We start from the raw sequence: 20853 nt of genomic DNA, 5'->3' as shown, positions 1-20853 counted from the left end.
CTCACTTGGAGACTGTTTTCTCCTAGCTAGTACAAAACAATCTCCTCGGGGGGCGAGCAGGTGGCGCGCGGGCATGCCCGCGGTGCATTGAAAACGTCTGAGGCAGGCCAGATAAATGGCCATAGTGGGCCAAATCCAGCCCCCAGGCCGTAGTTTGAGGACCCATGCAGCAATCTGTTATCAGATGACTGTATACTTGGAAATCACCAGATGGACAACAGAGAAATCCAATAGACTATGTAAATGGAAGCAGAAGATGAAGATGCATATTCGCACTGCCAAAACAAGACCAGGAGCAGACTGTGATAGTGTCTAGGGAAGTATGAGAAATTTGTCAAGTGCTTGGAATCTTTGCCCCTTTGTGTGAACAGCTACAACTGGCACCAAAGAAGGGTAGTTGACTCATGAGGGGCTTGCCAGGAAAGCAGCCCCCCAAACCACAGCACAAGCAGCATCCCTCTTCTGCACCAGCCACAGCCACATTCTGAGCTGTTGCAGCTATCACCAAAGGAGGTTACCAGTTATGCAACCATGACTCCTCAAGCATTTGTGGACTCACTCTTGGCTCAGCTCACTTTGGAAGACCAGGCCGAGCGCAAGAAGCAGCCCTCAAATGCTTGGAGGGATGGTTTCCAAAAGGGTTCATCCCAATCCTAGGTGTGACCATGAATTATTAATAATAAAAGTCAGAGTAAAGCTGAAGAAGATCGCTAACATAAGCATAGTGCCAAAATGCCACTGAGGACTTTAAAGTCCACATAAAGAACAAATTTCCATTACTGAACTCAACTGACTGTGAACCAGAAGAACTGTGTACTGAAATGAAACCCATTCTTAAGGAAGAAAGCAAAAAAAAAAAAAAATCCTGTAGAAAAAAGAGATGGATGACTGAAAAAAAACAGTTGCTCAGGACAGGTGAGAAGAAAAAAAAAAAAAAAAAGGAGACAGAAGCAAGATCAGATTCCCAAATGCAAAATTTCATTGACTATCATGTAGAACCAAAAAGAACTATTACAATGAGGAGTGTGAAGAATTAGAATGTGAGAGAGAGAAAACAAGCAACCTCTTCCAAAATATTCAAGAAATCAAAGAGAAATTCTAACCTAGCTTTAGAATGCTGAAAGACAAAGAGGGGGCATATTATCTGACCAGGAGAAATAAAGAAGAGGTAGAAACAATATGCAGAAGAGACAGACACCTTCAAAAAGGAATAGACTCTTCTGAGGAAGAACCTGTAATATTAGGAAGTAAGATGAAAGCACTTGGAAGAAAACACCCAGAGTAGATGGAGTAAAACTGTTCCAAGCTTCAGAGAATGAAAGGTCCAAATTCTAATAAGAGTATGCCAGCAAATATGGAAAAGCAGTAGCCCCCAGACAGACGTTCAATAGACATTCCAATACCGAAGAAAGGAGATGCAAAGGAATGCAGCAACCATATAACCATTAACACTCATTTCCCATGCAAACAAAATGATGTTCAAGGTGTTTCAAGAAAAAGTATTACCCTATTTTGAGGAACAGCCTGACATTCAAGTTGAATTCTGAAAAGGAAAAGGCACTTAAGTTCATTACTAGAAATATAAGTTTGTTATTCAATGCACCAGAAAATTTCAGAAGAGCGGAATATGCTTTAAAGACTACAGCAAAGCCTTTGACTATGTGAATCACGTAGTTCTAAAGAAATGGGTGTGCCTTAGCACTTGATCATCCTGGTGTCCAACCTATATTGTGGACAAAAAGCCACTGTTAGAACAGATAGTGACTGACTGCATAGCTATACATCAAGCTAACACGTAAAGTCACCTATGCTAAGCTGCTAAGGCACAAGCTTGCAGCAGGATGGGTGACCATATGTAGAAGTGGAGCAGGAGGTTGGACTTGACATTCTTATGGGCCCCTTCCAGCTCTACTAATATTCTACTATTAGAACATTCATTCATAGGGTGACATAAGTCAGATACATTAGATAGCATCTAACAACAACTATCAGTGACAGTGGCACATTTTGCACGATCATTTACCTAAGTCAGATGAAGCCTATGGCTGGTGCTATTTGCCTAATTATCCACCCAGGCTTGTCATCTGAACACAGGGAGAAAGAACTGGGAAAAAACCTAACAGGCCACGAATTGAGTACAGATGACATGACAAGCTGTACCTGGGCATCTAATTAAGCAAACGGCACCAAACAAGTGCTGCCATAAGCCATTTAAATCATGGCTTGTATAAACCGGGGTGACTGTGCAAACCAGGCCACAATGATTCTCAGTATCAACTGTCAGAGCAGAATAGCAGAAGGATGCTGTCAGATTCATGTCCAGCTTGTGTGATTTCCTGAGGCAGCTGGTTGGCTACTGTGGAAATAAAGCACTGGATTAGTAGATGAGTTACACCTTTGATCTGATCTAGCATGACCCTTCTTATATTCTTATTTGGTTAACACATGTCAGCATCAGCAACTCAGATGACATGACAAGCTGTATTTGAGACTTGAGTATTTAAAAACTACCTAGCACATGCTGCAACCCATCATGACTCATTCAAATAAGGCATCGTGGTCTCTCGTAATTAGGCAAACCTGGTCTATGGGTTGCTATTATGTGTGAACCAAATCACAATCATTTGCTCAGCCTAGCACACAAACAAAGCATTTTGCAAACAGTGGCTACAGAAACCTTGTAAATGTATGTCAAATAGCAGTCCCCTATTTCATTTGGCAAACCTGCTTGGAAACAAGAGGGGTTTCCAAAGCTACTTGCAGTATGATATAGAGTCTACTGTTCAAAGGAACAAAGAAAAAAATCATTTGGCATGCTGAAGGCTTTAGACATGCCTTAAGTAACTTTTAATCCCATTCTGTATTCAATCAATCTCTAGAACAGCTCTATAAAACAGGCACAAGAGGATTATACAAACTGTTTTGGGTTCCATGCAGGAAATAGGCAGGATATAAATATAATTAATAAGTAAATATTGAGGCTGGGTTGAGTTTGCCCAAAACTACTTATTCATCTAATAACAGAGGTGAAGTTTGCAGGGCTATGCAAGGAATGTTTAACTCTTGAATAACCCACAATGGACAGGTTTACACAAAACACTGTAACCCCTGATTGCCCCAATTAGGAACTGCATATTCAAAATGATGGCCACAAGCATGTTTAATAAGCCAGCCATGTCATGTGAACAAGCCCTATGTTTCTAAATGCAGCTTTACTATGTCTGTTATTAAGTTCCTTTAAAAAGGTAATGCATGAACCCAGGCATTTTCTAATTCACAGCTCAAGGCTCTTGGTCACAACTCTACATTGATAATCATTTTCCTATTATGACAAATTATGCATTTTCATAAACACACCTAAGTATTTATTAAAATAAAAAGCCATAATCATTTAACTGCTTTAGAAGTCAAAGAACTTTTCAAATGTATCACATTTGCTTTCTACCAGTTTTCCAATTATGAAGTAATACATACTTTTTTATAACATTTCATATTGAAGACTTCTTTCAATATTTGAATATTAATTTTACTTCCATTCCATTTCCACCAATAAATGAAATCCTACTGCACCATAAACTGATTGGCAGATAGCCATGGCAGAGCCGCTGAACATAAATCTTCCAAATGAACCATGATTGCAACAAATGCTAAAGACTTTTGCATTGCTCCACAAGATTCAATGGAGCGCTGTTATGAACAGATGTTCCTTTTGTAATGTCTCTCTGGAAACTAGAGGGACACTGCAGGAGTTTGCCTGGACACAGCAGGCCTGGCAAACTGTTTTGTGTGATAACACCATGCAGTAAAGGATTCAAATGTGCTGAAGCCAAATATATAACATGGGTATAAGAAGCATTAGATAGATCTCAAAAGAGACAGAGAGCCATCAGAGACAGGAAGGAATAACCACATTTAATTAAAAAAATATAAAACTGAGAAGAGGAAATTTGAACCCATATAAAAGAATAACTTTATCAACTCAAATCAATTTAAACTGAATCAGTTTAAAGTAAAGTTTGTACGAAATTCCAAAATTAGGCTATTACCAACTGAGTCTTAACTCATTTAATTAATTTTAGAAGCAACCATATAAAGGCCTCTCTAAATAGTGAGGCACTTCTGCGCAATTGTTCAAAGTGTGGTTCCTACAATGTTCCATCGCAAGTCACCAAAACAAGGAGTTCCTTGTAATACATTTTAAAAAGTGGATTCTTGTGGTAAGCAACAATTCAAGGAAAGTCTAGAAGAGACTTGAACAGGGGCAATACTAATCTCAGGGCAAAGTATAGACATACCTCTCAGTGGGTTCAGCAGTAAGCCCTGGTAAAGTATCAAAGCAAAGCAAATCAGTTACTTTGCCTTGAGATTATTCTGCATCTTCTCTGACTGCCCTCTTTAAAAGCTGACCACTAAATCAGAAACGGTTCTAGAACTGAGAAAGGGGAGGGGAAAAAGAGCTGTGTTGCTTATTGCAGGGATTGTCTATTTGATCAGTGTATCTGTTCCACTGTCCAACTTGGTTCTAACATTCAAACTGCATTTTCATATATATTTGCACTAGGGAAATCAGGTGGGGGAAAAAAGCAGAATATCTGGACACTTAAGTACTTCTTTGAAAGAAGATATGCAGAAAAGGTAAAACTGCTACTAAAGAAACTTACTATGCAAAAAATGAAGTAAATACGTATCAGGCCAATCAATAAATGTTAGGAAGTTTGAAAGAATACAAACATCGAATGGAAAGAAAGAAATCCTATGCTTTCCACAACTACTGGAAGACAAGTACAATACTTCCAAGGACCACTTAACTTCATACCGGCATAACCATAGAATAAGCAAATTAGACCACTTTGTATGTAAGAAATCACTATATTTAAATAGTGGTACCTTGCTTCTTCATAACCAGATAGGAGAAAAGTGATTCTACACTAGCATACTTCTTAAAACTCTACACAAGGTAGAATCTTGCAGCACCTGTCTCAACCCCTCAAGCAAAGGATTAGGCAGTAAGAGACTGACATAACCCAACTTGCTTGTGTAAATAACTACAACTAATCCTTTCTATAAGGCAAGGACCATCCCACCAGATCTCATTGACAGCTTGAAGTTAACAGGTCTCACATTTAACAGTTCATCACTTTAACACTATTCTTTATCAAATGCACCTAACTTTAAGCTGGCTAGCCCACTCCCCTGTGTGTTCCTGGTTCCAGATCATTCCTCACATCCCAGTTCCTATTCCTGAATCCTTTGCATAGAAAGTCATGCCTGCAACTCTACGAAACTCTGTATTTGGTTCTCCTTTAAGTGGTTAGTCAACCTGACAGACTTGCTTTACTGATTCCTGCTCCTGGTTTTCCATGACTGTGGTCTTATTTGTTTCTGCTGGCTCTCTTCCCAGGACTCAACAAATGGCTGCAAAGCATGTTTTCCATGGGAGCCCTGGTCCTGCCAAAGTGGATCATACTTAAGAAGGGGAATCCCCATTAGCTGGAAAATTAGTCACCAACTTTAAAAACTTTTCCTAAGTGCTCAAATATGCTGACTTCCTGGAGGCAGAACACAGATACTTAACATAGTTCACAGAATGCTGGAACTAGGGCCTATGAGTCCTTTCCCTCAAATTCCTGCCCAGATATCACTGGTACATCTTGCTACACTGCTCACTTTGAATTTCAGCTCTAACACGGGGGAAATGAATCACACTGCAGGATTGTTAGGAGGACTAAGATGAAGAGTATTAAAATGCTATATATTACAGTGTGTGATTTGGGTGCACCTTATACTGTACCAGTTAGGACCTGCTTCCTCTCATATTAATCTCTGACTTTTTGTTCTAAGGCTCTGTTCTGTGTTCCCCCACCATTCACATTTAACTGGAATATGGCCTATCATTAGTAGCACATTAATCCTGCTCCTTTTCTACTAGCTATTAAGCATCAGCTGGTCATTCTTTTTCAAGAACTTCTGGGGACCCTGAATATCTACTGCATTGAAAAAAAAAGTACATTTGTTATATCTGTGGAATGTCCTGCTTCTTAGTTACTATGTTGCTGTTTGATTCAACTACTGTCATTTGGGGCAGGGGGGGATTGCTTTAGTTTATGTTATAGGTTTTTAATGTTTTGTTAGCCACCTTTAGAGGCACATTACAACCAAAAGTGGGATATGCATATTTTAGTATAAATAAATGTTGTAGCCAAGCAGGCATGGTCCTATTCAATGCTTAGACAAGAAAACTGAAGAGCAAACAAGCTCAGCTGAACTTTGTATCTTTAAAGGCAGTATTAGTTGTATATCCTGGTATATTGATACGAATATTTACTAACTGTCTGGCTTCAGAAAACCTTTATGTGCATAATAGCCTCCTGTAATGCACCATAATGGACAGGGATGTCATTCTCTATGTGTACAATCAATGCAACATTCCAAGCATAAATTCAGTCCAAAGATCTAAGAAGCAAACATGCGCCTGCACATTTAACCACATTTTCCACTTTTAGTCCCAAAGCAAACATTTGTAAGGCAAGACATTAGCTACGAACATAAAAAATGCAGAAACCATGAGTAAATGGTAACATCACTGGGAAATCATGAGGTGATTTGCCTTTGCCTTACCACAAAGCAAATGTGATGCCTTAAAAACAGCACTCATGGCACAATCCTACAACAAAAAATATGGGCAAATCAACCACCTTAAAAGTTATTACAAGGTTAGCTCAGAAAAAAAGGCTAAATGCATAAGGCAAAATTCAAGCTCTGTAACATCTCATCAGGACTGAAAAGGTGTGAGACAGGTTTTCATAACTTCAAGTCCTTATCCACTTGATAAATCATCAGGCTAAACATGTTCCAATACACAGAAGAAACTCTTCTGCATTATTCAACTGGTAAAGTTTCTGATATTAAATTTTATGAAATGGCTGTTTAGGCCAAAACCTACAATCATAAAACAAGCCCTCATCTGCATCTCGTATCTTAAAAATTGTATTACTGATAGGCACAATCCTATTGGGATCCATGTAAGCCCCCAGTCTTGGAGACTTACCACCATCTAATAAAGAATGAAAGGAATGGCACAGGTGAACTTTGCTTCTCCATCTTTCTGCTCTGCTAGAAAGGCTCTTGGTTTGATGAGTCTTTTCACCTACCTACCTGATGCATCCTGGTGGCAGGGAAAGGCTGGTGGCTTCAAGACACCTTGTAGTATAGCCTCCTCTCTCTTCCCTGCCACACCCAACCTCAGAGAACCACAACTGTGTTTTTTCCTTTGCCAGCTCTCAGAGCTATCCAATTCCCAACTCTGAGGTTGGGAATCTGAAAAGTCCTATAGCCCTGAAGTCACTTAAGACTATTTCACACATGACGCTGTTGCTGTACTGAGTTAATTTCCATGCAGAGGGGAAGATTATACATAATGCATTGTGTATGAAGCCATTAGTATGTGTGTGAAGTCCTTTTACTGTAAGTGTTTGGGAGCAGTCTGAAAGGTTACTGCAATGAGTAACTGACAGAGAGCTATTCTATTTTCTATCAAGCTCATAGAAGGCGAGAGGTCAGTGGAATACAGACATACTTCACAAAAGCATAATTTTCAAATGTTCTCAGGACATATGTTGCAAATGGAGAAATTAAGTATTATGGCCAAATTCACACATTTAAACATCAAGAACTCTCTAGGGTAGGAGTGGTGAATCACTGTTTAACTAGCTTCTTCTGAAACACTGTGATGTTTAAACACCAGCACCAGTAGCCAATCTACAGCACGGGTGCCAAAAGCGGACAAAGCAGCAGCTTCTGTGGCATCCCAGGTGGACCTAGGTATTGCACAGCATAATTTCTGAATTCCTGCTTGCCTTTTCCACATTGTGCTGTTGCTTGCTTCCCCATGACTGTAGACTAGAGGCAGAAAAAGAAACCAAGGATCAGAGAAAAAATGCACATCAAGGATCAGTGGGGAGTATGAGAATTATACTTTGAACTAGACTTGTGGCCCACTTACATAAAAGGTCAGCCTCCCAAAGAAGCTAGCTAAAATGATGCAGAGATCTCAGAACCACTGAAGATTTTGTACATTCTAGCTCCAAGTACGAACTACCTCATGTGGAGGGTCAACACATTACGTGCAGGTGGCAGTTCATCATTTACACTATATCCACCCCCTGATAAACTGAGTGCGACACAAAGAACCAAAATAATCATACAATTTCATAGCAAGACATTTCCTTTCCCTTCAGATACTGTACCTCAATCCCACACAGCTGACCATTCCACAAACTGAGTAACAATGTTTTTACCATCAACCAATTCTACAGCAAGCCAAAGACAGCCTGGAATTGCCAGCAATCGGACCTTACCTGACTTTCAGCATCTCTCTTGCCTAAAATTCAGGTAGTATCTTCTAAACACTGCACAGCCAACATATAACATGTCTTGTGAGGGATGCATGCTCTCCCTATTTTTTCTAAAACTTTTACTCTGTCCTAAAAGGGGGGGGGGGGGTAGAAGAAATCAGATATGGGGATTGCTTTTCTGCCTCCCACTCATACACATCTGATGAATGGATATATTCTTAGCACACACAGAGCCTTCTAACAGACTTCCCTGCTTCTGGCTATAGTATGAGAGAATCAAGAGGTTCAACCAATGAAATCTTGTAGCCATTTATTTACTTTATTTTTACTGGTCAAAGAATAAATATTCTCTGGCTTGATTGTGAAAAACAATAACAAATGGCTATAAGTGGTTGAAGAATAAAATAAAATGTAGCAAAAAAGCACAAGATAGACAAGAACAACCATAAAATCTAAAAACCAGGTCTCTGGAAGAAAAAAATATTTTAAAGCATGGGCTTCTTCATCAATCCTCCTCATATTCCACCAGTTTCCCAAAACTATATATTTGATATTCTTTAACTACCCTTTGATACTTCCTGCATAAAAAATGGAACCAAAACATACCCCAGATTTAGAATATTACCTTACTGTGGTGGCATGAAGATGACTGAGAGATAGTAAAGAATGGGTGGGCTTCTTATTCAACCCATCTTTACCACTTACACATGGTTATGAGTAAAATGGAAATCCTAACCAATTTTAATTATTCCCTCTACTCAGCAAAGCTTAAAGCATTCAACAAATTAATAAAAACAAAATGCCCTCATGTATAGCCACATCATGATATATGGGCAGCTTGGGTAAGCAGAAAGTAATTATTCTGTATCAGTGACATAATGCTTTGTAAAAGCTGCCTTATACAAAGACAGAACAGAAGATTCACCAAGGCCAGTATCATCTACTGACAGCAGCTTTTTCAAAATGGCAGGGCACGGTGTCAACTCCCTAGCTAGCTGTGCCACATGAAAATGCCATGAAATGAACCCAGCTCCTTCTTAAGAAAACAAGTGTAGGTTCTCCTTCCAAGCCATGCTAAAAGCCCTTCATGTAGCCTCAGGACCTTTCTCAGGACTAAGGGTGAAATCCTATCTGTTTTTACTATGAGAAATCAGTAACATTGTATCATATAGGGTTTGCCCACCATTTATTTAAATCCCACTCAAGGTGCAGAGTGGCACATGCCATTCATTCCCCCTAACTCCATGTAGGAGGTGGCTTGAAAGACAGCAAATCGCTCAAGATGACCCAGTAGGTTTCAAGACTGAGTGCAGATTTGAAACTGGATCTCCCTCATGCCAATGCAAACACTCCAACTACCACATCATCTCTAGCCATATAACATCGTATTTTCCCTCATCTTCAAAAAGGGAAAAAGGAGGAATCTGGTAACTACAGACCAGTCAGTAAGGCATAAACCCCAGGGAATATTCTGGAGCAGAGTATAAAGCAGTCACTTTGCCAACTTCTTGAAAGTAACACATTGATTACTAGAAGCTAACATAGATGTGTTAGGAACAAGTCCTGCCAAATTCATCTGATCTCATTTGTTTTTATTGGACAACCTCCCTGGTGGATTGTGGGAACATTGAGGACATAATGTATCTTGACTTCAGCAAAGCTTCTCACAAAGTGCCCCACGATATCCCGATTAGCAAGCTAGCTACAAGTGGGCAACTATCAGGTAGATGGATCCACAGTTGATTAAGAAATTAGACCCAAAGTGTGTTTATCAGTGGTACCTATTAAGACTGGGGAAAGATAACTAGAGGGTACTGCACAGTTCAGTCCTGGGCCCAGTGCAGTCTTTATTAATAATATGGATGAGAAAGCCTAGGGAATTCTTATAAGATTTGTAGATAGTACAAAACTGTGTGAAACAGCTAATTCCTTGGAAGACAGAAGCAAAATTCAAAGTGATGTTAATGGGTTGGGCTGAAAACAGAATAAAATTTAAATTTCAAGTCCTGAACCTAGGAAAAAGAAACCATATACATAGTTATAAAATGGGGAATACTTGGCTTAACACTACTGCAAGTGAGAAGAAATTGGTGTTGATCACAAGCTATGAGTCAACAATGCAATGTGGCTGCAAAAAAGGCAAATGCTATTTTGGGCTGCATTAATATAAGCATCACTTCCAAAGCACAGAAGTACTAGTTCCTGTCTACTCAGTACTGGTTAGGCCTCATCTGGAGTACTCAGCCCAGTTCTGGGCACCACATTCTAAGGAAGATAAGGACAACCTGGAAAAAGTTCAGAGGAGGAGGACAAAGATGATCCAGGGACTGGAAACAAAACCGTATGAAAACAGACTGAAAGAAGTGTGCATGTTTAGCCTGGAGAAAATACTGAGATAATATGAAAATACCCTTCAAGTACTTGAAAGGCTGTCAGGCAGAAGGAGGGCCAGGAGCTCTTCATGGAATAATGGGATCAAATTACAGGAAGCCAGGTTCCAGCTAAACAGCAGGAAAAACTTCCTGAATGTTACAGCAGTACAACAATGGAATAAATTGCTTAGAGGTTGTGGGCTCTCCCACACTGCAAGTTTTCAAGATGCAGCTGGACAGCCATCCCCTAGAGATGTTTTAACTTGGAAGACTGAACCCGATGGCCTTATTGGTCCCTTCCAACACAACTCTGTTTTATGATTTAGGATAGCATCCTAAGCCCCACTGTACTTAGGGGCAGCATGTTGCTAGGAAACTGAATAGGAGGGGGCTGATGCCTTCATGTCCTTCTGGTGGGCTTCCCACTGGGACATCTGGTTTTCCACTGCAGAAACAAAATGATGGACGACAGAGGCCTTTGGTCTGATATAGCGGGGCTTGTCATATGTTCTTAATAGGCTTTGCTTTGGAGATTGCACACACAGGGCTGAGCTGTAAGAATCAGTTTCTCTCTTTACCTCTTTTACATACAAACGCTTTCTTGAAGCAGTTATCCTCCATCTGACACCCTTCAGATATCTACTACAATTCCCATCATTTCTCAGACAGATCAGCTAGGGTGGCTTGAGGAGAAACTAATACAACACATCTGCAAGACACCAGATTGGGAAAAAGCTGCTCTAAAACAGACTACCCCTACCTTACACCCTCCAGACCTGCTTAGACAACAACTCCCAGCATCCCGTCTGGGATAGAGGTAAGAACAGTTGTAGCCCAACCCATTTAAAAGGTGCCGGACCAGGAGAAGCATTAACACAGCGTTTCCCTAATTTAGCACTCCCCAGATGGGATTAGGACTACAACCACGAACATCCCCAACCACCCGTTGGCTGAAGTGCACATGGTGGGCACTGTAGTCCGACCGTTCTGGAGGGCAACAGGTTGGGGGGAAGGCCGCTGTAAGGGGACGGCCCGCCCTTCCACACCCCCAGAAACCAAGGAGTCCTTATGGACACCCGAAAATCCGAGGGCTCCGCTTTCTCCTCACCTCTCCACCTCTTCCTCCAGCTCCTTTCTTCACAGCCAGCCGGGCACGCACTCCCCTACGCACCTCCGCCCCCAACCCGCCTCCCCTTCACGCAAAAAAGGCGGGAAAGGGGACCCTTGCGCTGACAGAAGGCCAGCCGCTGAGGAGACACGTCTGCACCCACCTCAGTTCCCTTGCGAGGAGAACGCGGAGAGCAGGCGAACAGCGGGCCTCACGCTCCCAACGCCAAACCGGAGGGAAGAGGAGGAAGGGAAAGGGGCGTGGCAACATACCCTGCCAGTCATCGACCCGCCCTGCCCTCAAACGGCGGAGCAGCCAATCAAAACACCGCCCGCGGCTAGAAGTTTTAAGGAGGTTCGCCGGGTTTCCGTCCTTGCTTTCCTTCCGCCCCGCCCAACCCCACAATCGCCTCTCGCGGCTACTACGCCTTGAGGTACCGCCCAAGTTCCCTTGTTTGTTCTCTTGTACGCATTACCCCCCCCTTCCACAATTCAAATGGAACAGTCCATAAGCTGACTGACTGAATCTAGAAAAGGAAAGGAGCGGGCTACTTGGGCGGGGAGGGGGAAGCTCTCCCGCTCCTGCGTTCCCCTCCCCCCCCGTCTGCCGCGTCTCTTGCAGTGCGCGGGGAACGTGGCTTCTTGGGTGGCGGGAGCAGAATGAATGTCCCGGCGGCTCTGAGTTCAGCTCAGCTTATGCCGGTGCTTTAAGTCGCACCCCTAAAGGCCTTCAAAAGAAAACAGATTTTTAAATGACCTGAAAGAAGTCAGTTTCATTCGTCTCACGTGTTCAGGGCAAGCCTGACGTGTTGCTGCAATTCCTAACTCATCCCCATTGCAATTATCTGTATGCCGCGTGTCCACTCGGAGCGCTGCTGCAGGACCAGGGCCAAGTTCCCTGGGCGGCGCCCCCACCCCTTCCCAAATAGCCGCCCAAGGGTGCGGTGGAAGGTGAAAGCAGAGGTGATTTCGCCCCACCACCACGTAGGCTAGGGGCCGTTGCTGAAAAAAGGTTCAGGCCTTAGAATCCCCGTAGAATGACAGGATTTCGGCGCACAGGGAATTTACTCTGTTGCCCCCTAATCCCTGCCTGAAGTTTTTTCCCCAACAACCCTGAAATTCCCTCTTTTCCCCTGTCCACACATACCTTCTTACAAAGAGTGTCCTTAGCGGGCAGATTCCTTTAAAGACACACGAAGACACTTCACAGCATATATAAATTAGTATATGCATATTTGTATTTTGTTTTCTTCATTTGTCCTGCAGGCCTGAGCACCCCTCCTAAGATCCTTTGGATATCCAGCACCACCCCTGCTCCTAAGGTTTAGTTTGTTTATTTTTACTTATTAGATTTATACCCTGCCTCTTCTTTTTTTAATAGTTCAAAAATTACATCGTTCTCCTGCTCTCAAATTTAATCCCACAACAATAACCCTGTGAGGTAGCCTGGATTGAGAGTCTGTGACTGGCTCAAATTCACCCAGTGAGCACCATAGCTGAGTGGGGACTAGAACCCAGATCGCCTGAGTCCCAGTCCTGCACTCTTAACCAATATACCATACTGGCCCTCTTATGTATAGACTTCCAGAAAGACCAAATATCCATTGGTAAATTACCCCTAAATACCAAATTGAAAGTTTCATTAAATCCTCCAGCCATTATGTTATCACTGGTGTCCAGATATCCTTCCAATTTTGTAGTATTAGTTTGTAGCAGTCAAATGGATGCAGAATATCATTTTAGCTGGACCTCACTTTAAATTCTAAGAGATGGGTAGGTGGTTCAAAAGGCCAAGCGTATCATTAAACATTAAAGAATTTTACCATCACAAAATGTATCTATATTATTAGCTCCTCCCAAAAGGATGGTGCAACTGTGCATTGCCAAAACATAGGATGGAGAGAAAAAATTAGCGGCATTGCCCTTCCAACAACAGGCCAATTTAATTAAATCCTTATCAGAAAGATGTTGTGGAATCAAATATAGTTGCAACACCAATTTTTGCAGAATTAAGCACAGGCTAAGATCTGCAATAGATAACAATGACAGAGAATCCCCATGTCATCTCACCTGCACATGCCTCTCTGAAATCACCAAGATTTCTTTCCTTGGCTTCAGCATTTGCACCAATATTCAACAGAGATTGAATATTGGTATGTATTTATGTATTTAATAGATTCCGCTAATACACAGGACTTGAGTGTCAGTAAATTAATCGGTCCAAAGAACCAGTTGAGACAGTTTACTCAACTAAAAAGCCAGTATCATGTAATGGTTACAGCATTCGTCTGGGGTCTAAGATTACTGGGTGAATTTGGGCCAGTCTCAGCCTATCTCACAGGGCTGTTGTGAGAATAAGATTAAGAGGAGGAGAAGGAAGATTATGTAAGCCCTGTTAAGTTCCTTGCGGGAGAAAAAAGACAGGATATAATTAGAGGAAAATTAAAAGAAACCAAAGATGTTCCCTCTGATTTAGTGACAAATTTATATAGAATTTTAAATTCAAGTCCTTATAAAAATGGATGTTCTCTCCTGTGAAGGCAAGAAAGAGAAGTAACTGCTAGGATAGGTGTGTGCATTATTTAAAATTTAGACTTATTTTTCTGTAGAACAATTGTATTTCTCATATGCAAATGTATGCTGATTAATACATTTATCTAAAATGTGTACAATTCAAGAGTTATTTAACTGGGTCAGGGACCTACTTCTGAAGAAAGACGCAATCTGGGCTGCTTCTTTCCTAGTAGCAAACTGTGTCATTCCGCAAATTCAAATAGCACTAGCAGAGAGCTCTGACAAAGCTTTCCATTGGGCAACTCACTGCATAGAGAGTTTATTTATTTTATTTATTGATTGATTTATATCCTGCCTTTTTCCTACAAAGGGCTCAAGACAGCTTACATCATTCTCCTCCTCCATCTTATCCCCACAACAACAACCCTGTGAAGTAGGTTGGGCTGAGAGTCTGTGACTGGCCCAAAGTCACCCAGTTGGCTCCATGGCTGAGCAGGGACTAGAACCCCAGATCGTCTGAGTCCCAGTCCCATGCTCTTCACCACGACACCACACTGGCTCTCTAGAGTAATACATAAACAGTTCCACAACGGGTTATGCACACATGATGTGCAACCATTTGTACAACACGTTGTGCAACTGCATGCATAACTAAACAAACAGTGTGATGTACTGGTTAACAATGCTGAGCTGGGACTTGGGAGGTTTGGGTTCCAGTCATCACTCAGTCATGGAGCTCATTGGGTGACTTTGGGCCAGTGAGACACTCCCATCCCAACCCACCTCATAGGATTGTTGTGAGGATAAGATTCAATACAGGGGGAAGAGAATGATGTCAGCTGCCCTGCATTCCTTGAAAGAAAACAAGGCAAGGATGTAAAAGTAATAAATGAAATAAACATAACTTTCACTGGACTCTCCTCTTGCACATAGTTTAGAACCTAATTTTTGCTAGTGTCAGGTCATTTGTATTAGAGAATGGCTGGATACTGTCTTATGTCTTGCTTTACTCAGGAGCTGAGTTGTTATCTTATAAACCTTACTTGGGAAAAAAGCACCAATAAATGCACAAAGTTTTACTTTGGAGTTAAAACACATACCCTTGGGGGGCATCATTGTACTCTTGTGCCTATTTACACAAGGTTTACTTTAGACTTCCTGAAATGGAATCAAATTAAGTTATATGAGATGCTTCCTTGCATAAAAGACTGCTTCTCTTTTTACATTTATGAACACCTAGAAAATATTGGCTATTGGTTAATAAATCATCATCATCATCATCATCGTCGTCGTCGTAGTAGAGATCATGGAACACAGATGAGTGCAAAAGAGAAGTCTATATATGTACAACTCTATGCAGGTACATTACACATGCAATATTAAACCTGCACAGCTGGGATTCCTGATCATGATGGAATCCTTCATGCATACGGTTGTGAGTGTACAGGTATCCACACATTCAATATGCAAATATTTAGGGCTAGGACCAGCACTATGCCCCACATCATAAATGGAGCCCAGAATTGCAGCAATGTTTTAGCTTACATGGAAGAATGCATTTATAGAGAATAAGAGTTTGCAAATTTGGAGTTATACAGAATCTCCCTCCACCCACTGGTCAGGCAGAATAGAAAGGAAACCATCAACTACAGAGAGAAGAAACACTTGAAATATTTTGCAGTAGTCTTACCCATGTGCAGTTGGAGGTTCCACTGTGTACTTCACTGCTGCAGAGAACCAGGTAAGTATGCACAGGATTGCTCAGTTTTAGACTAGTACTGTATTTTAATGTATTAGCTTATATACTAGCTAACAGGCTAGCTAAGGTTCAAATGCACAAACGACCATAAAGACCACTGGGTGCCCCTTGGCTACTCACACTCTTTCAGCTTTAAGCTTTATGAGAGGGTTGTTCTTGTTGTGATGTGGGGCTTTTTCGGAAAAAGGTGCAGGAAGATTAAGGTAATTTACTTTGGAAAAAGTAATCTTTATGTAAGAATATTTTTGATGCCCTAGAAACTGGTTTAATTTACCCTGTTCATTTTACTCATGTTTAATCAACGGCAACAGTTTTAAAAAAGTACTCAATGCTAACTGTTTGTCCCCGTACACCTGAAGTATTAAAGCACACTGAATTAGATTAAAATATTGTACTATGTAAAAATGTTACTAGAATACTTCTAACATTTGAAGACAATAGCATATACTTTATTTCCACTGTTTGAATTAAAAACAACAACAAAAGTATTGAAACCATTGAAATACTCAATAAAAGCAACCCAAAGAAGTGAGCATATATTGGCAACCAGCAACTGATTTACAACTTTGAATTTGCCGTGATTGCTTAATATTGTATTTGCAATTGACATACATTCAATATTGTTAATGAACTTATGGATTGATTTTTCCCCATATCACTGGGTTGCTGCAAGGAAAAAATGGGCCACTCTGGCCAGGGCTCTTTAGAATGGGGATAATAATAGTAGGTTGACCAGAAATCTTCCAATTTTTAAAATAACAAAAAACCATGGCAGCAATCAAAGCCCCCTCCCCACATAACCTCAGGAGTAAGGACAGCTTGCAGGGCGGAGGTGGTAATCATTAGGATTACAATGTGGGAGGACAGTGTTTAAAAACCTGCTCTGCACACTGCAGTCCCACTGCATTTAGCATCCAGTTTGCTCCTACAGCATGCAGAATTGGTTGCATCATGATCCACGTCAAAAGATGGGGAAGACTCATCCAAAGCATAGCATTGCCTTTTTATGGGTGCTTTGCAAGGGAGGGGGGAGAGAGAACAGGAGAAACTGTTTACATAATGTTGGGATGGGTGTTGCCTCACTAGTGATCAACACTTTTTTAAAGTGGTTTCTTAAGATCTTCCACACCTCCCAGACTTGAAAGGAACACCCAGTTTCTCATTAAACAACAGAAAAAGCGAAAGCATCACTTTTTTCTGGCACCAAAGCACTCCCATCTACTGCAACAGGCGTGTTCCCTATACAGAAATTGCTTTGATACTCCCAACAAATGCCTAACTATGCACTTCTTGTGCAAGAATCACCCTTGATCCCTTGTCATTTGTACACAACACTGGAAGAAATACAATGGATTTCTCCTGCTCCTTCCAACATGCACACAGTGCAGAAGAGCATGTAAGATATTCTACAGAAGGGTCAATGAAGCCATTCGACAGTCTCACCCAGTTTGCATTCAGTATCATCTCGAAACCAACATGGTGGAAACTGCTTGTATCATGCTAAGGAGTGGCAAGATCTGCCCACGTAGATGGGTACCTTGCTGCATTGTACCTACCAAGAACAGATGTAGCTTGGAGAATGGCACCATATTGTCCACGCACCTTGCTGCATTCTGCAAAGCAATGCTGGTCTCTCCCAACTGCCCCCACAGACCCCCAACCACCCACAAGAAACCAGTCAGGTCAGGATTTGAGATGGGTCTGCTTTCTAGATGCAATATATAAACTTCATCGCCTTCCTTCAAAGCCTCAACATGCATTTAAAGTAAATGCAAAGGGAATACCTTCATACCTGAGCTAGAACTGAGTGACTCTGTGGGAGAGGCAAGGGGGAAACCTACCCTAAACATGGATTATAACTTTCATTGTAAACTATGATCATATTCTAATCCATACCAGAATAGCAGCTGTAACAATACCAAAAAGACCAGGAGTGATACATCAAAGATTAGTATTCCTATCCTAAATGCTTTGCTTGGAAATAAGTCTTTCATGCATGAATTCCACAGGATGGCCACAACCCAGACTCACTCTGTACCTAAGCCACTACATTTTAGGATCTCCACATCTACCAAAGAGATGACCAGAAGTGTTGGCGCTGGTGGTGCCTACCACCTGTTTGGAGACAGGAGGAGGGGAGGGCATCTGATCCTGCCTAACTGATGCAACCAGTGGCAAACCCAATGCAGATGTGATCCGGTTAAGACCACCACGCTCCCAGCCTCTTCAGGAGACGGGATTCCCACACCACCCCCAACTCTGTGCAGCACCCTTTTGCGCATGAAGACCATGACCTGCAACGTAATCACCTTGCAGAAACTTGCTTCCACACAAAGATTGTCTTTGCTGGGGTTGATTTCTTTTTTTAAAGAGACCACTGTAAACTGGGCATTGGACCGAATTGAGCAGATGCGTAACACGGACGAGAGAAGTAAAAGATGTACATCAAGTACAGTCAAGGAACACTGGATGAAAATTAAATGCAGGGTTTTAATTTTTAAAAATGCACTGTGCTAAGCAAAAGAGCTAACCCCGAATAATTTTCTGGAATATCAATATCCAGACCCAAATCACTTGTTGCAGAAAACCAAGGAAAGAGTCAGGGGAACTTGTATAAACCAGCCAACTCGAACTATTATTATTTTAATTTTCATTCAAAGCCTGAGAAAGCGGCTAGTGAATTTAACTGCACCCCCACTCTTTTTTAAAGCAGAAAGTTGGACCTCCGAGGTGGGGTGGGGATTCATCAGACCACAAGCATCCATTGCAGCACCGTCACGCCCACATTTGTCCTCTGCTCGGCCTCTGGGATTTCCGCGAAACACGGAGAGGCTGCAGAGAAAGTCCCGGGTGGTGGGTGGGAAGGAAACCATTCGCTAGGTGTGTCTTTCTTTAAGAAAGCAGCCGTCGCAAGCTGCCTCGGTAGCTCGCTCCGGGTGCCTTTGCCATGGAAGAGATCGCGCATGCATACGCGCAAAAACCCGGGCTGCAATAACATTCCCATTATTGATTACGAGCAGGGGGAGAGGGAGAGCGTTCCCAACAGAAAAAAGGGTACTAACACAACTACGACTCATCAGTAGTAATACTAATGTCATTCTTTTGCAATGGGCGTCGCCAGACCTTTCCAACAGCCCGGGCAGTGCCGGTCCCTTTTGTTATAGGAGCGCAGGAAATTTAGCAGGTTTGAACATGGCTATTTGTCCCCGAAACCCAGCGTCCTCCTTTGGATTCTTTTTCCAGTCCCTGCTTTCTGATGCAACCTGCTATATAATTCCTTTGAGCAATAATGGAATTAACGCCCGAGCAGGTCTTGAACCCTCTTCAAGCGACCGCGCTTCTTGCATCATTTAATCAATCAATCAGCCAGTCAAAAAAAGGGGGGTGGAGAGAGAGAAAAAGAAAGCAAGTCTGTAAATCTATTATCAAAAATGGGCGAAATCCAATTTACGTACAATACTTGCGATTTTATGTCTTTTTCTCCTGACGTCGCCGTCCCTGGCCTGCGTTGCGCGTCTTCTGGTTCTTCTTTGTCTCTTTTTTTTTTCTCCTTTCTTTCTTTTTTTTAAGACTCCACTCGGAATGTCACAAAATAAATGCATCCATTGTGCATCTCCACCACTCCGAAGCCTCGCTTGAACTGGAGCGATTCCTTCCACCACTTCCCTCGTGTGCTCGTCCAACGTGATGGACAGTTGCTATGGTTTCGCGTCTCTGACGTCAAAGACATTAAAGAGAAAGAGCTTTCCTGGCCGCCGCTTGCGAGAGAACGCGCGAGCGCGGTGGGAGCGTGCAGGGCGTAGTCCTCCGCCTCGCTCGGGGCAGTGACCCCCGCCAGCCTCGCGTCGGCTGCTCGCCCGTGGCGCTGCGAGAGGGAAGGCAAGGAAAGGCAAGGGCGCCGCGGAGCTCTTTGGTGGGGATAAAAAGGAAGCCTTCTGCGGACGTCCCAGGATGGCGGCGGTGGCGATAGAGCGTCAGGCCAAGAAGCGGTGCTTGCTAGATGGCAGCCCTCCAGGGTTGGAGCCCCGAAGGCCCGGCTCCCCGCACCGCTGCTCTGCCCGCCGCCTTGTTGTCCTGAGGCACTTGCACAAAGAAAGGTGCCGGGAGCCCGGAGGGTCCTCCTCCGGATGAGGCGGCTTTTGGCCCACATGGGCTTCACCTCGCGCTGCATCCCTTTGCATCCTGCTACCTAAGGCTGATTTCTGAAATCAGTTGCCCTCTCGCTTGTCTGTATATCCCTTTCTGCAAATAGGAATGCCCTTAGGGAACAGGCTCTGCTTTAAAGGCACACAGATTTTCGGGCATATGGAAATTAGCACATGCAAATTAGTGCCCCCCCCCAGCCGTGGACGAGATCTTTTCCGTGCCTTGCACTGCCCTGACAGTCTTTCTTCCATTAAGATTGCCCAGGGGATGGGTGTGTGTGTTTGGAGAGAGAGAGAGAGACTTCCCAGTCCCCCCAGGAAATCTCAAAACATGCGAAGGGGAACATCCCCCCCTTTTACTCCCAAGGCCTCACATCTCTTCAGCAAATGCAGGAAGAGTTATCAACTGATGTCTTTTTAGTCCATAATATTTTCCCCTTTCTCCAAATGCCAGCAAGGAGTTTGCAGGCATTCCTTCATCCAGGTGCTGAGGAAAGCTTTCTAGCTTTGGTAAAGGGCACTTGCCTCGTGCAGCAGTCCACCTGGGTCAGGATGTGGAACCTAAGCCCCGGAGTCCAAATCTGGCCTGCTAGATACACTAA

At 42.6% G+C, this 20853-nt stretch overlaps 1 protein-coding gene across 3 annotated transcripts in view; it reads right to left on the bottom strand.

The window, feature by feature from the left end:
• The window catches only part of GNB4 (G protein subunit beta 4), a 55379-nt gene extending 35681 nt beyond the window's left edge, over positions 1-19698 (bottom strand). Inside the window, exon 1 of one of the 3 annotated variants that reach the window (XM_044434588.1) lies at positions 19562-19698. The gene's annotated coding sequence lies outside the window, so the exon portion shown is untranslated. Of the gene's footprint in view, positions 1-11997; positions 12100-19561 lie in introns of those variants that run through there. The other 2 variants (XM_044434587.1, XM_044434589.1) reach the window with 2 other exon arrangements.
• Between the last annotated feature and the right edge of the window lie 1155 nt (positions 19699-20853).

The sequence above is a fragment of the Varanus komodoensis genome, unplaced genomic scaffold, assembly GCF_004798865.1.
Source record: "Varanus komodoensis strain SLA01 unplaced genomic scaffold, ASM479886v1 scaffold28, whole genome shotgun sequence".
Lineage (NCBI taxonomy): Eukaryota > Metazoa > Chordata > Lepidosauria > Squamata > Varanidae > Varanus > Varanus komodoensis.
The sequence above is the reverse complement of the archived record's forward strand: the minus strand, read 5'-3'. Positions and strand labels throughout refer to the sequence as shown.